General features: G+C 38.3%; 1 protein-coding gene across 7 annotated transcripts in view; it reads left to right on the top strand.

Annotated features, from left to right (window-relative positions):
- Window positions 1–19,407, top strand: part of Arhgap6 (Rho GTPase activating protein 6) — a 533,690-nt gene that overhangs the window by 310,303 nt on the left and 203,980 nt on the right. For 2 of the 7 annotated variants that reach the window (XM_087598831.1, XM_087598827.1), the window contains exon 1: window positions 13,976–14,290. The gene's annotated coding sequence lies outside the window, so the exon portion shown is untranslated. 7 annotated transcript variants of the gene reach the window in all.

The raw sequence follows: 19,407 nt of genomic DNA, 5'->3' as shown, positions 1-19,407 counted from the left end.
CCTAGCTGGCCTTTCCCCAATCCCTGTGTTTCTAGTACCCTTTGACCCTTCAGCATCCTTGTGCATGTCTGTGATGCTGCACAAGAAAAATGTTTTTTTCTGGCAATTTATCTGAAGAAAAATAATAAATTATCTCATTATTAAACTCATGCCACTCATGCCATTTTCTCCAATATTGTCTATCACAATCACTGTAAAATGATTCCTGGAAATTTCTTGTTTATATTCTCTCTCTCTCTCTCTCTCTCTCTCTCTCTCTCTCTCTCTCTCTGTCTGTCTTTCTCTCTCTGTGTGTATGTTTCTCTGTCTCTGTTTCTTTCACTCTCCATCTTTCTCTTTCTCTGTTTCTCTGTGTCTCCCTGTCTCTCTGTCTCTCACTGCCCACCCCTCCCCCTTCAAGACAGGGTTTCTCTGTGTAGTACTGGCTGGCTGTCCTGGAACTTGTTCTGTCTATAAACCAGGCTGGCCTCAAAGTCACAGAGATCCTCCTGCATCTGCCTCTTAAGTGCTGGGATTAAAGACACGTACCACCACCACCACTGCCATTCAGCTACAATATTCATTTTTATTTTAATTTTTTGACAAGGTATCATTTATCCCAAGCTAGCTTACTCACTGTGTAGCCAAAAGTGACTTTGAAATTCAGAGTACTGACTTGAAAGCCATGTTGGCACGTGCCTAGTTTATGTGGTGCTGGGGATAAAACCCGGGATGTTCTGCATTCTAGACAAGTACTTTACTAACTGAAGGCTGCTCCCAGCCCCCTCTCCTTTTTAGTAGAAAAAGTCCTATTTCTATCCACACATTATGGCTATGTATATGAGAAGTAGAGACACATCAGGTTTCTGTAGTAGGTAGAACTTGGGCTGATAATCTTGTTTGCAACTAAAGTTTATAGTTCATTTACACAATTTTATGTATCTCATTGTCCTTAGATAATTTATCCTTTAAACTAAATTTTGATATCGAACTATTCTTTGCATTTTTTCGAATCATTAAATTTCCAAGATCTCTTTACTTACTTAGTTCCGTTCTGAGCTGTGAAATAGGATAACTATGTGTGTATGGTTTATGTTTTAATAGTTTTTTCTAGTTTATGCTCAAAAGCAAGTGGAAAGACTCTGCTCTCTTTTTCAGGCCCAAACTCTCTCTCTTTTTGTAGTTGCATCATTTTGTCATTCTCTGGTCCTCACATTCCTGACTTGTCCTCACTTCTTAACCTACTACTTCATAAGCCAAAACTCAACTGCATTTTATATTTTTGGTTGTGAGCCTAGCCTTTAACGGCTGAGCCATCTCTCCAGCCCTCAACTGCATTTTATACCCAAAGTGAAATAAGAGTAAGTGGATGATTGATACCATTTTAAAAGATGCAGAGAAATATGAGGACCCCTTTCCCCACTATTATAGTGGTTGAAAATTTATGTGTAAAATTCATTGTCTGTTTCAGAAGTCCATATCCGAACAGGAAAGTTACTTACGGCAAGTAGCATAGGCCAAGACTCAAAGTAAAACCTGTGTACTAACTATTGTGCTTTGTCAAATTGTGTTTCTCCTCAACTGTTGTGCAGAGACAAGTAATGGATGAAAACAACAAGGAATGAATGGATGGATTACTCATTCTTAAGATGTCCTTCTAATTCCAGGAAGACCATTCTTTCCTTTTCTTTCCTTAGCACTGTGTATCAGGAATAATTCCTTCAAAAATATTTACCACAGCTAGCTTTTCCTCAGATTTTACCACCAGAGCCAAGCAGAGTGCTCTTTGAATGCTAATGAATGTGCTGATAACATTATTTTAAAATCACAGTCTGATGTGCGACACCATGAAACCTTCTCCTGAATGGAGCTGGCTCCAAATAGAGATATGATATATAACCCCTCATAGTATGCTATGGAAACCTTATCGTGAGAAATGTCACTAATGATTTCCAGAAAAGATACGACTGGAAGCACCTACGTTTATTCCATATTCTTCTAGATTCATAGGTGACTCCCTTTTTGAAATTCATAGCATCAAATAAAATACTTCATGGTCCTCAGATAAGCAACCCTTGCTGAATTTACAGCAGAGATCAAGTCTCTGAATCCATGGGCTCTGTGGGATTTCTTTTCAGTTCAGGCAACATAGCTAGTAGTTCCCTTCACAAGCTTGATCTTAGATCTCTCTCTTCTTAGTTGGAGCGTTCGATTTAAGAAGGCATCAGACAGGATTGCTTCTCTTTGGGATCCTCAGTTTGTATTGTTGTTTTTAAATCATATATTATTATTGTGTGTGTTCCGTGCATTCATTTGTGCATGTTCCACACCAAGCCTGTAGAGGCCAGAGGACAACATTGGGGCGCCTCTTCTCTCCTTTGACTATGGGTCATGAGGATGGAAGTCAAGTTGCCAGGCTGCATGGCAAATGCCTTTACCCCATGGAGCCATTGGTCATACTGTTCCACTCTTGGGTGTTTTAACTCACTTAAATCAAGAATAATATCCCCATGAGAGTTTTCAGATTTTTTTCCTCCACGCGGAACTGTGAAACTTAATGCTTCCTGGTCGGACTCCCATACCTGCTCATTAGAACTTCAATGACTGATCTTAAGATAGAATGCAAAAAGGCTCTTAAAATGACATGCCTTATTGATTTTGGAATGTTCTGGTAAATGCCATTCTGATTGATGTCATTTATGTAGAGGAGACTTTGGCTAAAGGCTTAGAGTTATGTTTGCCAAGAGAAACCATGATATCTAATAAACAACGTTGAGTTTACATATCTAGACACCAAAATAATAATTACTGGTACTAATGTGACTGAAGGCCCTGTATACACTCCACCAGATATATTTCTAGCCAGTGAATCTAAGGGAAATGGGATGTCAGTATAACTTGCTTTGGTCTTACTAATTTTGACGTTCAATATAGGTGCATTTTCTTTTGGGGGTTTTTGTTGGTGATTTTTTTTTTTGTATTTTGTATTGTTTTGGTGAGGTCTCAGTGACTCCTGTGATTTAATAGTATAACAAATACAGATTCCATGTTTCAAACTTTTAAGTGTGGATAGTATTTATTCTGGGCATGTGCTGAGCAGCCACATCTTTTGTTCTACCATGGCAAAGCTAGGTTGTTGACTACGAGAAGGTCTCAGTTGTAGAGAGAGTAGTGAGTTGTAATAATGAAAATACCCTAGTGTATAACATGAAGCAATCCGTGTAGTATGTGTATTCTTGGCTTATTTTCCCCAGGTGTCAATGAAAATGGACCAAAACTCATCAAATATAGAAGCCGCTTTCACTACCATAGATCTTTGGAATTGTGTCTGAACATAAAATAATTTTCTATGAAATAAGCATTCATATGTTGTTAACAACAACATGTCTACCTCTCTCTACGTATCTTTGCCTTGATGAGCACTGCAAGGCTTTTGAGACTAATCAAAACACTTAAAAATACATCTTTAGAATTAGATGAAGACAATCTCTATAGTTTCAACAGTGAAGGTGAGAAATTTTATTAACTACTACTGCAAATAGCATAGCCTATGATCTATTTTACCATGGAAGCGTTTGATTAAGCCAACTCTCCGTCCTATCACCACCTTCATTATTGCTATAACTAATCTAACCAACGCCACATTTCATCAACCATTCCTGCCATTGCCATTGTTTTCCTTTTCCTTGTCATCATTTAATATTTGGTTTGAAGAAGCTAAACAGATACTTCTTTCTATTCTGTCAAGTCACAAGTCACTAGTCTGTCCTATTGCTTGCAAGAAAAACCTGTTGGTCACTGGTCATATAGCTTTTTGCTGTCCAAATTTCAGTCCTTTATCTTACACAAAATTTTTTACTTGTTTCATGTTAACAACAGGAAGACAGAACACCAAGATAGTTAACTTTGTCATCTGTCGTCTTCCAGAATCAAAAATAGCTGTTGCTGCAGTGTTTGGAATAAAAAAACTTAAACGAAATTTGTATACAGAAGTGATTCGTACAGCCTTTGCTCCTGAATTTATGCCAGCAGATATTTTTATCCTTTTAGGAAGTAACTAAGAGATTTATTTAACTCTAGTCAGTCAGTCTCTATAATTCCCATCTGATAAATGCTCCATGCCTGTGTGAGAATGTTCTGTGCTCCCCCTGGTGGCAAGACGTCAAACTAACAGTGGTGCTCCTTGTGGGAGGCTATTGATAAGATTTGGGATGAATGTTGCCTTAACCTTTTGGCCAGTTTTTTGAAAACTTTCATTGCTCTCTGGTTCCTTGGCTTTTGAATAGCAGATGATTCTTATCATCTAGAGTGGTTGTGATAGAGATTTGAAAAATTGACATTGCACATGATTTTAGAGACAACTAGAAAAATATATCTATGTCTTAAAATTGAAATAGTTTCGGGATAATCATATGCTCTACATCTTAGCCATGAAACTAGGTTTTAGAATTTTTGATAGCAGAAGTATATACTGGGTTTGTCTTATGGCCTCTGATGGAAAGTCTAAATCCTAGGGACATACTCAAGTTTGGTTTCGTTTTCTTTTAAAACAAGAGGTAGAAATTTACCTGTCTATGGTCACAAGATCTAGAGGGTAGAGTCATTCAAGGACTGCTTTTGACTCAACATCCACAATTTCTCATATAATGCTGGTTTGTGAAATCCAAGCATCCAAAAGGGGAAAGTCACCCACACTCAGATAAAAAATGAATTAAACTCTGTGAGTGGGCCACATACAAAAAGAAAATAGGAAAGTAGGAAGGACATGAGTTACGGAAAATTTCAATATATAAATGAGTGGAGTTGTCAGCAATAAAAAATTTAAAACCTGCACAAAATACAGAAAATATGAAATTTCTCTCCAAGCATCCAGGAAGGGAAAGTCTGGTATCCAGAGCTCATGTCACATGATCAAATATATTCCATTTATTCTGTGCTTCTAATAGCTCTACCGGACATAAACGATAAACACCCTTACTTTAACAGACAGTATCCTGCTGTGCAGAGCCAAAGTGGTAGCATAATGGTTAGAACACATTCTTCTTTAGGTTACCCTCCTTCCATTTTGCAGTCTGTACTCTAAACCAGTGAGTCAGCAGATCTCAGTGAAAACAATTTGGTTCCCAGAGGGCATTTGACCATGTGTGGAAGAATTTTAAAGGATGATGCTTGGAACATCTAGTGTTCGATAATAATGGGCCATTACTCAATTAATATTACTATAATGAAGACTTCCCTGAGTGCAAAAGTCAGTAGTGTTAAGGCTGAGTGGCAATGCTGTTGCAAATGCGGTTGGTCCAGGAAGCAGCAGAATCTGCAACACATGTTGAATCATAGGCCTCATCAAACCCCTTGTGAACTCACAACTCTTAAGGACTGGCCCAGGAACATGTGTTTTACAAGTCCCTCAGGTCCTTCCCATGCACACCAAAGAATTTCTACTCTAAAATGCCAGGCTGCCTTGTGTCTGCTTCAGCTGGACACTCTTGATGGCTTCTTCACCACTATCCAGTGTTCCATTATTACATAGAAGTTTCTCTTCAAGCATCCAAGAGAGGAAAGTCTGGCATATATTAGGAACAAGTGTGACTCATGGGGAAATCAGTGTAATTACAAATCCAGGAACCACGCCCAGCTGAAAATCTAGGAAGGGAAATCTTTTTCTTCTTGTTTTCTCTACAGCAGTAGAGAAGTCTGAGAAACTCAATCTAGGCTCACAAATTTCGACACATACACAAGTTTGGTTTGGAATTTACTGAAAATTAACCTTAATACCAAATCTTATAAAGTCCCAGAGGAGGATAGGGCTACAGAATTTTTTCTTTTTTTCCATGTTTATTAAATTGGGTATTTCTTATTTACATTTCAAATGTTATTCCCTTTCCCGGTTTCCAGGCCAACATCACCCTAACCCCTCCCCCTCCCCTTCTATATGGGTGTTCCCCTCCCCATAGGGCTACAGAATATTAAATTTGAAAATCACATTGATTTTCTGATTTATGAACAGCCCCCAACTAGATCTCATATCATCTGTATTTGTGCCAGTTTTGAATTTTTATATTGTTGAATTTTAATTCGTTTATAGATTGAAATTTAGTCATCTCACACCCAATTCCCCTCAGTCATCCTCCTCCTAACTTTCACATCATCTCTTTGTTTGTAGCCCACTCACTGAGTTTAATTCATTACTTATCTGAGCACGGAAGACTATTTACTGGAGCAAGGACAATTTATCTATGCCTACATCACTGAAGGAAATGACAACCTCCGTCCACAACAACTATTAATATTCAATCACCTTTTATGGAGAGATAGGCCAAATGTCCTTTTATACTGGGATCCCAAATTGCTGGGATGCACAGAAATGCTAGTTTTTTAAAACTACCACTTTTAGCCCAGTATCAGTAACTTTTTAATCTAAAAATTAAATGGATGCATCATAATTAAGATTGACTCACTTCGTGGCAGAGCATTTATATAAATATTTTATTCTGCCATATAATCAGAAGTATGAATAACATAAGCAGAAATTCAACAAGAGCTTAAGTCGTCGGCTTATTCACCTCTGTGCATGGTGCTATGATTTAGCTAGGTGAAATTAGAAGAGTTAAGTCACTTCCCAGGCTGAAATTTGGAGATAGGAGGAATCCAGTAAATGTGATCTGGAATGATTCTTCAGGGAGAAGAAACTACCAGGAAAATGGCTGTAACAGTTTTCAAGAGAATTAAAATCCTGTTCTTTAAGGCTGCCTTCCAGTTTCCTCCAAATTATCAGCATAGAAATCCAAAAGAATAATTCATAGGAAGTGAAGTACCTATTTAAGAAACATGAGTTGTACAGCTATCTTAGGTACAGCCAAGGCTGAACACTACTTGTCTTGTTTGAGTGGCTCACGTTCTACCAATGAGCCTGACTCATAAGCTCTACAGACTACTGGGCAGGATTCAGTCTGGATGAGTTCAAGGACTCAGGACTCACAATAGTCCTCCTCCTTTTGAATCAAGATGGAGCCTCCCTTGCGTATTTGAGCCTTACCTGTGAAGGAAGTTACTTAGCAAAACTCTGCTGAATAGGGAGTCTTTCAGAGAGCCTGGACATGTGAAGGGATGTTTGCTCAGTCCCAATAACATACTTATATTCTTCTTTTTGGTAGCTCTCAAAGTCCTCCATCCTAGCTCCCAGACTCCTGCTGCTTGGCTCTAACTGACACCAAAATCGAAGGCTACCACAGGAAACTAGATAACCAGCTCATTAAGAGACGTTAGTTATAAACACAACTTGAAACCCATCAAATGTGGCCCAAGGGGGGGGCATCCCAGAACTTCCCTATCTTGGGAGGAAAGTTCATGAGAAAACTTCAGCTATTTCCAGTTTTAAGATCATGTTCTGAATACTTAAAGTCACTAAATAACAGACAATTGAATAAATGGAGGCATTTCTGACCCAACTTTTAAAAGGCTTGAAAATATAAATATTGCCATTTGTTGCTAAAGGATTTTATTTGTGAAATCTCATGGCACATATTTTTATAGCTGGTGTGAGTTCATAGAATTCCACACTCTCAAGAACATAATTTGTTTGAAGATTCCTTCTTGTCATCTTTGAAGGGTAGATTCCAGCTTCTGGAACACTTTACCCTTTCCAATGCCAAGTGCAACAGTGACCAAGAAACAATGCAAGGGAACCCAAATGGCAAAATAGAAAAAAAATACAGACTAGTTCAGCGCATAAATAAAAGAGTGAATGGAAGAAACTGTGGTAATGAAATGGGACTTCTCTCTAAAGCTTTTCAGTACCTCTCACATTCACTTTTATGTTCAAAGTCTGTTTGCTATGTAGAATGGAATTTTCATGAGCACTGTGATGAGACCATTGTTTTCAGGTTATTTCTACTCATATGGGCATATTTTAAGAACAATAATTCATGGCAACACATATTTTTAAAGAAAAATAGCTGGATGTTTTCTTATTTTTGTAAAAATCATCATTGACTTTATTTTTTTAAAGGACATATTTTTTCCTCAAGTAATTCAGTGGATATCAGAAACTCCATTTGTAGTTTAAGGGGCCAAAAAAGCAGTGCTTACTCATAAGCAATGATTATTGATCTATAGTAAAGGTCTCTGTCTACAGACAGTGTCTCTGGAAAATGAAATTTAAAAAGCTTAGTCTAACAACCAGCTTACTCATTTCTTAATGGGAAGGATTCTTAGTCATGTATCATGGCTATGGTTTTATTATTTCAGCAGCAGGGTATTTTATTTAGGTTAGTGAGTAGAAGACCAGTGACTGACTTAGACACAGTGACTAGTGGCAAGATTATTTTGTGGAAGAAACGGCCATATAAGTTACATACCCTACTTGTGTAACACAAAACTATTTCTGTTTTGAGACATGAAGGAAAGGGCATTTGTAACACCGGTTAATAGAAAACATATTAGGAGTTTATAGGGGTTGTACTATCTTATAATCAAAAAATAACATAAGAAAGAAGACCTTTGGTTCATTTTTGCCCTCACTTTCTGAAACCTTAAGATAAAGTAGGCTTCAATGTTCTTTTAATTTTTTGATAGGTGTTAATTCTCTCTCTCTCTCTCTCTCTCTCTCTCTCTCTCTCTCTCTCTCTCTCTCTGTGTGTGTGTGTGTGTGTGTGTGTGTGTGTATCATGAGCATATGCTTGTGTGTGCAGAGGCCATTGATTGGCATGTGTGCCTTGCTTCATTTCTCTCCACCTTATTTTTGAGACATGGATTCTCATGACACATTGAACTCAACAATTCAGTACACTAGCTGGCCTCCGAGGTTCAGATATTCTACTGTTGATTCTTCTACACTATCATTGCAGATGTGTGCCTCCATGCTGGGATTTTTACATGGGTTCTGCTGATTCAAACTCAGATTCCCATGCTTGGCAGCAAGCACTACTTGGTCAACTGAGCCATCTTTTATGGGTCTATTAAAGATTTCTGATTTACATATTGTTTCCTTCTTTTTTTGTTCTCAAAAGAGGACAACCTTAACATTATTTAGTGCTGGCAGTTGAAGAGTTGCATGAAGCAAATACCAATGTTGAAAGCAGTAAGAACTTGGAGGTAACATGCATTTGGTTCCCAGGTGAATTTAACTTAGAAGAAGGGCATGTGAGTGAATGTAACACATAAGCAGATGGAGGCAGAATGAGACAAATACGATGCTGATAAGATTCTTTCACATGAATATGGTTTTACTGAAGTACCAAGACACTGGATGGTTTGTAACATCAGTTTTTGGTATTCCAATATAATTTGGGATAGGTTATATTTCAAATATTCTATACAAATAAATGGTAAATCAAAGAATTGAGTGACTTGTTGAGGTCAATAGCAAATTGAAGTGGAAGTAATAAAGTTGTATGCTCAGTCCTTTTGTATGTAGAACTACTGCTATTATCATTCAGGCTTGGGAGCCTTTTGTTGAAGAAGTTAGCAGAGGCTGTGGACTCCCCATCAATAGTCTCTCTACTCTAACCATAGTGTCCTGGGAAACCATAAGCATAGAACTTCCATTCCAGTGCCTAATGGATTTCTTTTTTTTTCGTTTTTTCTTTATTAATTTGAGTATTTCTTATTTACATTTCGAATGTTATTCCCTTTCCTGGTTTCTGGGCCAACATCCCCCTAACCCCTCCCCCGACCCTTCTATATGGGTGTTCCCCTCCCTATCCTTCCCCCATTACCGCCCTCCCCCCAACAATCATGTTCACTGGGGGTTCAGTCTTAGCAGGACCCAGGGCTTCCCCTTCCACTGGTGCTCTTACTAGGCTATTCATTGCTACCTATGAGGTCAGAGTCCAGGGTCAGTCCATGTATAGTCTTTAGGTAGTGGCTTAGTCCCTGGAAGCTCTGGTTGCTTGGCATTGTTGTTCATATGGGGTCTCGAGCCCCTTCAAGCTCTTCCAGTCCTTTCTCTGATTCCTTCAACGGGGGTCCCGTTCTCAGTTCAGTGGTTTGCTGCTGGCATTCGCCTATGTATTTGCTGTATTCTGTCTGTGTCTCTCAGGAGAGATCTACATCCGGGTCCTGTCTGCCTGCACTTCTTTGCTTCATCCATCTTGTCTAATTGGGTGGCTGTATATGTATGGGCCACATGTGGGGCAGGCTCTGAATGGATGTTCCTTCTGCCTCTGTTTTAATCTTTGCCTCCCTATTCCCTCCCATGGGTATTCTTGTTCCCCTTTTAAAGAAGCAGTGAAGCATTCGCATTTTGTTCATCCCTCTTGAGTTTCATGTGTTCTGTGCATCTAGGGTAATTCAAGGATTTGGGATAATAGCCACTTATCAATGAGTGCATACCACGTGTTTTTCTGTGATTGGGTTACCTGACTCAGGATGATATTTTCCAGTTCCCTCCATTTGCCTATGAATTTCATAAAGTCATTGTTTTTGATAGCTGAGTAATAGTCCATTGTGTAGATGTACCACATTTTCTGTATCCATTCCTCTGTTGAAGGGCATCTGGGTTCTTTCCAGCTTCTGGCTATTATAAATAAGGCTGCTATGAACATAGTGGAGCACGTGTCTTTTTTGATATGTTGGGGCATCTTTTGGGTATATGCCCAAGAGAGGTATAGCTGGGTCCTCAGGTATTTCAATGTCCAATTTTCTGAGGAACCCCAGACTGATTTCCAGAATGGTTGTACCAGTCTGCAATCCCACCAACAATGGAAGAGTGTTCCTCTTTCTCCACATCCTCGCCAGCATTTGCTGTCACCTGAGTTTTTGATCTTAGCCACCTAATGGATTTCTTATCCTGCTAAAATCTCCTGTACCTTTGAAGATCAGTCCCTGGCCAGGAAACATATGGAATGGGGATGAATATGCTCATGGCTCTGACTGCCATCTTGCATAATTGAAGCCTGCTAAATAATGTACCATTTGAAGGACAGAAGTCTAATGTCTCTGTGGCTTTATTTTCCTCATTATTGTTCAGTCTAGTTGCTTCATAACTATATCCTTTTTAAGAGCAAAAGGAATTTATTGACACATTCACAAACATAGACATGGACATGGACATACACACAAAATTTAAAGGTAAAATATTCTTTGAATGGATGAAAATATTATCCATTGTGAAGAATGAGCTTCTTAAGTTGATTTGATTTTCTGACAAAGCATTGTACTTTGCTGTTTTTCTCTTTTATTAATGATAGATGGTTTTCCCATACAATATAATGTGAATTCAGTTTTCCCTCCCTCTACTCATCTCAGTTCATTGCCACTTCCTGTCTCATATGGATATACCCTCTTTCTGTCTCTCATTAAGAAGAACATGCCTCTAAGACTTAAGAACAAAATAACAAGATAAAATAAAATAAAATGAAATTCATCACATTGAAGTTAAACAAACCAAGACAATGGAAAAATAATAGAGTGCCTTGAGAAACACAAGAATCAGAGACCCACTTGTTCATATACTCAGTAGTGAGATAAAAGTACTAACTGAAGTGTATATATGCAGTATATATGCAGAGGACCTGGTGCAGACCCATGCAAGCCCCGAGATGTCTGCTTCAGTCTCTGTGAGTGCATATGAGCTTTGCTCAGTTGTTTTAGGGGGCCTTAGTTTACCCAGATCCTCCTGCCTCCTATTCCCTGGGTTTCCTGGACTCTGACTGAAGGAATTTGATTTGTGTTCCAAGGACTCTGCCTGTCTCTGTCTCTCTGTCTGTCTCTGTCTGCCTCTGTCTCTCTGTCTGTCTCTGTCTGCCTCTATCTCTCTGTCTGTCTCTGTCTGCCTCTGTCTCTGTCTCTGTCTCTGTCTCTGTCTGTCTCTGTCTCTGTCTCTGTCTCTGTCTCTCTGTCTCTGTCTCTGTCTCTCTGTCTCTCTGTCTCTCTCTCTCTCTCTCTCTGTGTGTGTGTGTGTGTGTGTGTGTGTGTGTGTGTTTGCATAATGTCTGGCTGTGGGTCTCCGTATTCCATCTGCTGCACAGGGAAGCCTCTCTGATAATGGCTGAATAAGGTGCCAATCTATGAATATAACAGAATATCATTAGGAGCCTTTTATTGTTACTCTTTTCAGCCCAGTAGTGTTGGGTTTATCCCTGGGTCTCTGGGCTATGTAGACTCTCATGTTTGGTAACCCAGGCGGTGTCAGGCATAGGATAGAGTTCATGGAATGGAGAGTATAGAGCATGACATATGAGAGGCTCAGCTCTTCTGAGTGTAATTCATTCACAACTCCTCAAAATGCTGCAGACCGATGTCTGGTTTTAGTGTTGATCACCGAAATCTCTTTGCATTTCCCTTTGGAAACCCAGTGAATATCTCAGGATTCTGTAGCTTCATCACTAAATGTTCTGTCTTCTTGGAATTTCTGGTCTTCTTATTTCACCCTTCCTGAAAATGTGTTTTTGATCAATGATTGTACTTGGGTCTTGGGAAAGAAGGAAGGTAAATGCATTTGTCTAATCTGACATCGTGACTTAGAAATACTGATTTTCATAACTTTTTCATCTTATAAAAATAATTGCTCATCTTATTCAACTGATTTAGTTATCATTATTGTGATGATAAATACTAGTAGCAATAATAAAACTGTATTAAGATTTCTTTAAAATTATTTTCCTCATCATCTTTATCCCTTACTTTTTAATGCTGTATGTTAGTTAGAAAAGCAATCTGCTTCTATTACCATTTAAAAAGAATAAAAACATTGTTGCATGTAAACATTAACTCTAGAAATTTAAACATTTTTTAACAAAATCATCTGTTTCAATATATGTGTCTAAGAAGCAAGTTTAAGAGAACGGACGCAGTGATGGGAAGGACACAGTGGTGGGAGGAGAGAGATAAGGCAATGACTGTTTCTTAGGAAAAGTAATGTCAAGTATGTGACAAATCTTGAAAGAAACACACTAAGAGATTTTTGTTCCCATGAGAATTGTGGAGTTGAAACTTTGTAGATGAATTCTCATCCAAATGACAAAGGAAATCAAAGAATGCTGAGTTCTATCAATATTATCTTTAAACAAGTTTATTTAACAATAAAAGTGTGTGTGTGTGTGTGTGTGTGTGTGTGTGTGTGTGTGTGTGTGTGTGTGTACTCAGGCACTGAACTTCATGTCTATGGGCCTTTGTGTATTTTTTTTCTATCTCTCTGGAAGATTCCAATGTAATAATTTCTCTTTTCAAGACCCTTTAGATTAGAGTGTCCCCACCGGGATCGTCCCAAACACCCTCCCTTTAAGGCCCATGCACTAAGTTACACAGGTAAAAAGCTCCTATTACTGTGGTTCTCAACCTATGGGAAACTCAACTTCTTTGGCAAACTTCTCTCTCCAAAAATATTTACATTAAAATCCATAACACTAACAAAGTTACGGTTAGAACTAGCAATGAAAATAAATGTCTGGTTTTGGGTCATCACAACAAGAGGAACTATATTAAAGGGTCTTGGTATTAAGAAGGTTGATAACTATAACAACTATTATAATACAAGGCAACATTTTTGTGGGTTTTAAGGATTGGTATATGGATATCTTTGGGAACCATCATTCTGCCTGCCACACCATGGTTGCCAACACACTCCTTCACTGTACCACACCCTGTTTGTGACTATATGATGAGCTCTATTTTCTTTCTTCTATATTCATTATCCCCCTTCTATTTTATGCTTTCATGCTATTGTGTGGTTTAATACCTTTTTTATCATGCTCTCTTTTTCTCTTTTACATTTTTCTTTGTAATCCACATTATTTGGCATTTGGGAGCTGTTTTGAACTTCTTTTTATCATCTTGTTCTTTTCTCTGGAATTGAATTTGTTTAATCACTTTCCTTTGAGCTCACTTGAGCTCTGTTTTTTTTTTTTAACCCAGCGTTGACCAATGTCTTTTTCTGTCTTTTCCCAGCTTCCCCTTTTAACCCCGCTCTCATCCAGAATTGTTATCTCTCCAGGCAGACATTGTTTAACTTTTGCGGTTCTTTCAGCCTGACTGTGCAGTTAATAGTTTGGTGAGCAGAGTAGCTGCGCTATTAGACATAGTAGAACAAAGTCACTGTTTGTGACAATCATAGCCATTCTTCTTGGGGTCCACCTGAGGAGCCTCTGCACTCTACAACCAAACTTTATCCTTTTGAACCTCCACTAACACCTCATCAGGAAGCCTTGAAACCAGAAAGGTACACAATCATTGATCATACTTATATAAACTCAAAGATGCCTTCAATAGCAATTCTTCAAATGAAATAATCTAGATGATCCAGTATGAATGAAGTCTTTTGGTGTCAATTTTTTGACAAAAAATCAGTTTCCAATAACTAAGTATTTAAAATGTAAGTACTCTAAATCATTGTTTTCTCATATTATGTGTATATTTTCTGATTCTAACAAAAGGTGTATTTTATCAAAATTTTAATGAGCATTATAAAATTTTCCTTTATAAATCTTGCAGAAAGTAAGCTTATTGGTAATAAGACTAATAATAGCTTATATTTGTTTATAACTCCAGTTCTTCATCTTTTAAGGCCAAATACCTAATAATGTGTTCACAATACAATCTACTACATTTTCTTCTCAAAAAATATGTGTGTGTGTATGTGTGTGTGTTTGTGTGTGTGTGTGTTTGTGTTTGTGGGTGTGTGTGTAAAAGATGGCATTTAACTTTGGATTTTTCTGTATACATTCATTCTAGAAGCATTCACTGAGCATATGTAAAATTAATAAAATATAGGTACTACTATAGACATGATAGATATATTGGTGAATAAAATAAATAGTTCTTCTGAAAGAGACCACACTATAGAATAGGGAGTATCACAAACTGATAAATATGTAGCATTATAACTGGCAATAAACAAGATAGGAGGTTAGACTGATGCAGGGGAGTTGTTTGAATTGTTAAGAAGCCTTCTCAAAGGTGACATTTCATCAGAGATATGACTTAAGCAGGAAGCCGATATTTAAAGGATGAGTCAACTACTGTTAACAGCCTGCTATCACTTAGGTTCCTGTGTGGGAAGTCAATTGAGATAGTCAGACAAAGCCTTTTTGTTGGTTAATGTGAAGGACTGGTTTGGTTTTAGTATAAGTTCTTGTGCATAGCCAGAAGTAACTAGAAATTGGCACATTGTAGGAAACATAAATGTGCAGATTTGTTTGTTTTTCCAATTGGACTAAACAAACATACAATTATCTATTAAAATAGAAACACTAAAAGTGGTATTAAATTGCCCACGCCTAAGGAGTTAAGAGAATAAATGATTGCAGATCTACTTTGAAAAAAAAGAAGCTCTTGTAAAAAGTTAACTTCTAACAGTTTTATGGAGCTATACTGTCTATACAGCAATAATACTTCATGATGCTAGAGATATTTAATAAGCACTTTCTCCTTATTAATCATCCTTTGAAATTTTATGAAATGTTAATATTTATTTTTATTTCATTGAATATCAATTTTTGCTCATATTCAGTATCCTGATTTTGGCTTTCTCTCCCCCTATTTCTCCCAGTTCCTCCAGACTTCTCTCTCATCTGGATCCACCTCCTTTCTATCTCTCATTATAAAATAATATCTTCTAAGGAAAAATTATACTATGATATGATATGATAAGATAAAAACTAACACATTGGAATACAAACAGAAGGAAAAAAGACTTAAATAAAAGCACAAGAAGGGAGGGAATAGGGAGGCAAAGTTTAGAACAGAGGCTAAAGGAACGCCCATTCAGAGCCTGCCCCACATGTGGCCCATACATATACAGCCACCAAACTAGATAAGATGGATGAAGCAAAGAAGTGCAGGCCGACAGGAACCGGATGTAGATCCCTCCTGAGAGACACAGCCAAAATATGGCAAATACATAGGCGAATGCCAGCAGCAAACCACTGAACTGAGAACGGGACCCCTGTTGAAGGATTCAGAGAAAGAACTGAAAGAGCTTGAAGGGGCTCGAGACCCCTTATGAACAACAATACCAAGCAACCAGAGCTTCCAGGGACTAAGCCACTACCCAAAGACTATACATGGACTGACCCTGCGCTCCAACCTCATAGGTAGTAATGAATAGCCTAGTAAGAGCACCAGTGGAAGGGGAAAACCTTGGTCCTGCCAAGACTGAACCCCCAGTGAACATGATTGTTGGGGGGAGGGTGGTAATGGGGGGAGGATCGGGAGGGAAACACCCATGTAGAAGGGGAGGTGGAGGGGTTAGGGAGATGTTGGCCGGGAAACTGGGAAAGGGAATAACAATTAAAATGTAATTAAGAAATACACAATTCAATAAACATGGAGGGAACAAAAAGCATAAGAAAAATATATAGAGCAGCACGGACCATCTTGTTTGCACTTTCAGGAATTCTATAAAAACAGTAAACTGGAAGCCAGAATATATACACAAAGGACCTATAGGGTAAGTAGAACAAGAAATATAAGTAAAATTAAATTAAAATAACTAAAATTAATAATAATCATCACCACCATTATCATCATCTACTGCTGGGCATGCAGCCTAACCTTATGAGTAGATTGTTTCCCTTGTGAGACTCCATTGTAGACAACTAAATTCTATTTGCAAGTGATTATCAACCGGAGACATCTTGGTTAGGGACAGAGGCATGTGTCCACTTCTCCTTTTAGCTCTAGATCACCATGTAGTGCTGACCTTTGCAGGCAGTTTGCATGCTGCCTCAGCTTCTGTGAGTTCATGTGTGCCAATCCTATTGATTTAGAGCGCCTTGTCTTCTTGGTGTCCTCCAGCCCCTCTGCATCTCACCATCATAAGTCTGCTGGGTTCCCTAAGGCCTGAGGTGAGGGATTTGATGGAGACATCCATTTTAGGACTGAGGGTTCTAAGATCTCTCTCTGTATAATGTCTGGCTGTGGGTCTCAGTATTTGTTCCCATCTGCCACAGGAACACTCCTCTATGGTGATAGCTGAGTAAGGCTCTCATTGCTTCCCTGGCCACAGTCAAGATTTTTCTTTATGATTGTTCGAATGTTCCAATGACTAAAGCCTGAATCTCTACCCTAAAGGCTACCACCAGTGAAGGAATAACTATCTAAGGCTTCCTTACAATCCAAATTGAAGTAGAATTATGGCTCAGTAACAGTGTGTTTACCTAGTGTAAGATGGGCCCCAGTTCTATTCCCAGAATCTCAAAATTTTCATGTACTGTACAAGTAAACTGTAGCCTTATGGAACATTATTATAACTTTTCAAACATTGCATGTCATGACCACTACATGCCTACTCTCATAAGGAGCAGAGCTATATCTCAGTTTGCTTAAGATTTTAGTCCTTTGAATCAGCAGACCTAACTGTACAGCTGTTTCTTTCGTTTATGTTTGCATATTTACATTCCATAAGTTGTTACTTGTAACACTATTATTATATGTTATGTAGCCAAAAGTGTGATACTTTCTTGATCTCAATAAAAAACAGCTTCCAAATTGGAGGGTTAATATTTTGCGTAGAGGAATAATAGATTAAATCCAAATTTGAACACATTTGATTATAAACAACATGTTTTATACTTTTCAGCACCTAGAGTCCCCAAAACAATAAAATCACAAGTCAAACTGACTTGTCTAACCCTTGCTATGCCCATGTTACCTAGTTGTTCACACTTGTTGAATCAATAAATTCCAATGAAGCCCAAGTAAGGAAATCTGGTTAAGCTTTATGTTTTCCTCAACTTCTATCCTGAATGTTACCTTTTTGGATTTGAATCATTTTGCAAACTGAAGACAATTTCCTTATGATATTTATATGTTTGATATACAAATCTCCCATTTTTCCAAATCCATATAGGCAGTGATTTTTTTTTAAGTAAGGAAAATAGTCAGTAAAATATCTGGGTAAATCTCCACCTCCCCTCCCCTCTCCTCTCTTTCACTCCTTCCCATCCCCTCCCCTCCCTTTCTCTCCCCTCCCTTCCCTTCATTTTTACTTATTCTCTTTACATCCCCATCACTGTTTCCCTTCCAGTCACTCGTTTCCCCCATCCCCCACACCACCCCTTCTTTCCTTTTGGTTCTGTGTGGATGAGGCCCTCCTGGGTATCTCCTCACCCCGGCACATCAAGCCTCACAGAGGCGAGGCTCATTCTCTCCCACTGAGGCCAGACAAGGCAGCCCAGCTAGAAGAACATATCCCAAGGACAGGCAGCAGCTTTTGGGATAGCCCCCACTCCAGTTGTTAGGGACCCACATGAATTCCTGTGTTTGCTGTGAACTCCGAGAGGATTATTTTTCCCCTAAGTGGAGGAAATAAGCTTTCTTATTTCCTATTTTACTTTCCATTGTACTCAGCACCCAGGCATGTGTTGGGCTGTTACCTTACCCACTTCCATCTATGTCCCCTCGGATTGAGTACCGGCAATCGTAAACTTTTAAAAAGACGAACGAAGACTGGCAGAGGTTTACGTCTTAATTTTTATTAAAAAATGTAAAAAGAAATAACCTGAACAGAACATTTAAACCACCCCAGGAAGATTCAGGGAAGATTGCAAAGAAGGGAGTGAAAGGAATCTAAGAGCCAGAAGACAGGAAGAAAGGGTTGTGAGATGTCTTTGGAGAAAGACACAGGCATTGTAATCATGCTGTTATAACAACTGCCCCAGTCCTGCAAAGGACTAGTACTGTTAAAAGCCAGTTATGGATCTGGAAGGGGCTCAAGAAGCCCTATTTCTTTCTCTTGAGTTATTGGTTACTGGCGTATCCCGAGGTAGAAACAGTCATTGTTTTCAGGGAGCACCCTTGCCTCCAGTATATAGTATAAAAACCCATGGTCATGCTGACAGTTCTGGTTAAAAATCAGTGGGTCACAGAACAAAATAACAAGATACAAATATGGAAAAGTTGACCTAAAGGGAAGGGGGTACTAACTAGGGTGGGGAGAAAGTAAGAAAGGGTGGGAATGAAGGGAATAAGAACATTACATACATGTATGAAATTGTCAAAAGCCATTTTTTCAGTAAAAAAAAAAGCATATCAAAGTTAGAGATTTGAAGTATAAGGAATTGCTTAATGTTTGAGAGCACTTACTGTTCTTGCAAAGGACTTGTGTTCAATTCCAAGCACTGACATGGCAGCCTCACAACTCTCTGTAACTCCAATTCCAGGGGGATCCAGTACACTTTTCTGATCTTTGTGTTAACAGATAGACAACATCCATACATGTAAAATGAAGTTGAAAATTTGAGAATGTTCATGTTAAACATTTCAGGATTATTCAAGCATATATTTTTATGTTAAGTGGCCTTTTACAATATTTTGTAATATTGTGGCTTTTGAATATCTAAAATATTTTTGACATAGTATAGCAGCAATGGTAAAATATTGTCCCAATTAAGTCATTAATTACTTTGAGCTATTAATTTAAAAATACAAGAAATGAGAAATGTAAGCTCAAAGTACTAAATATAATATAAAATGTCTACTTTTACATGT

The sequence above is a fragment of the Rattus norvegicus genome, chromosome X (genome assembly GCF_021556685.1).
Source record: "Rattus norvegicus strain SHRSP/BbbUtx chromosome X, alternate assembly SHRSP_T2T, whole genome shotgun sequence".
Lineage (NCBI taxonomy): Eukaryota > Metazoa > Chordata > Mammalia > Rodentia > Muridae > Rattus > Rattus norvegicus.
The sequence above is the reverse complement of the archived record's forward strand: the minus strand, read 5'-3'. Positions and strand labels throughout refer to the sequence as shown.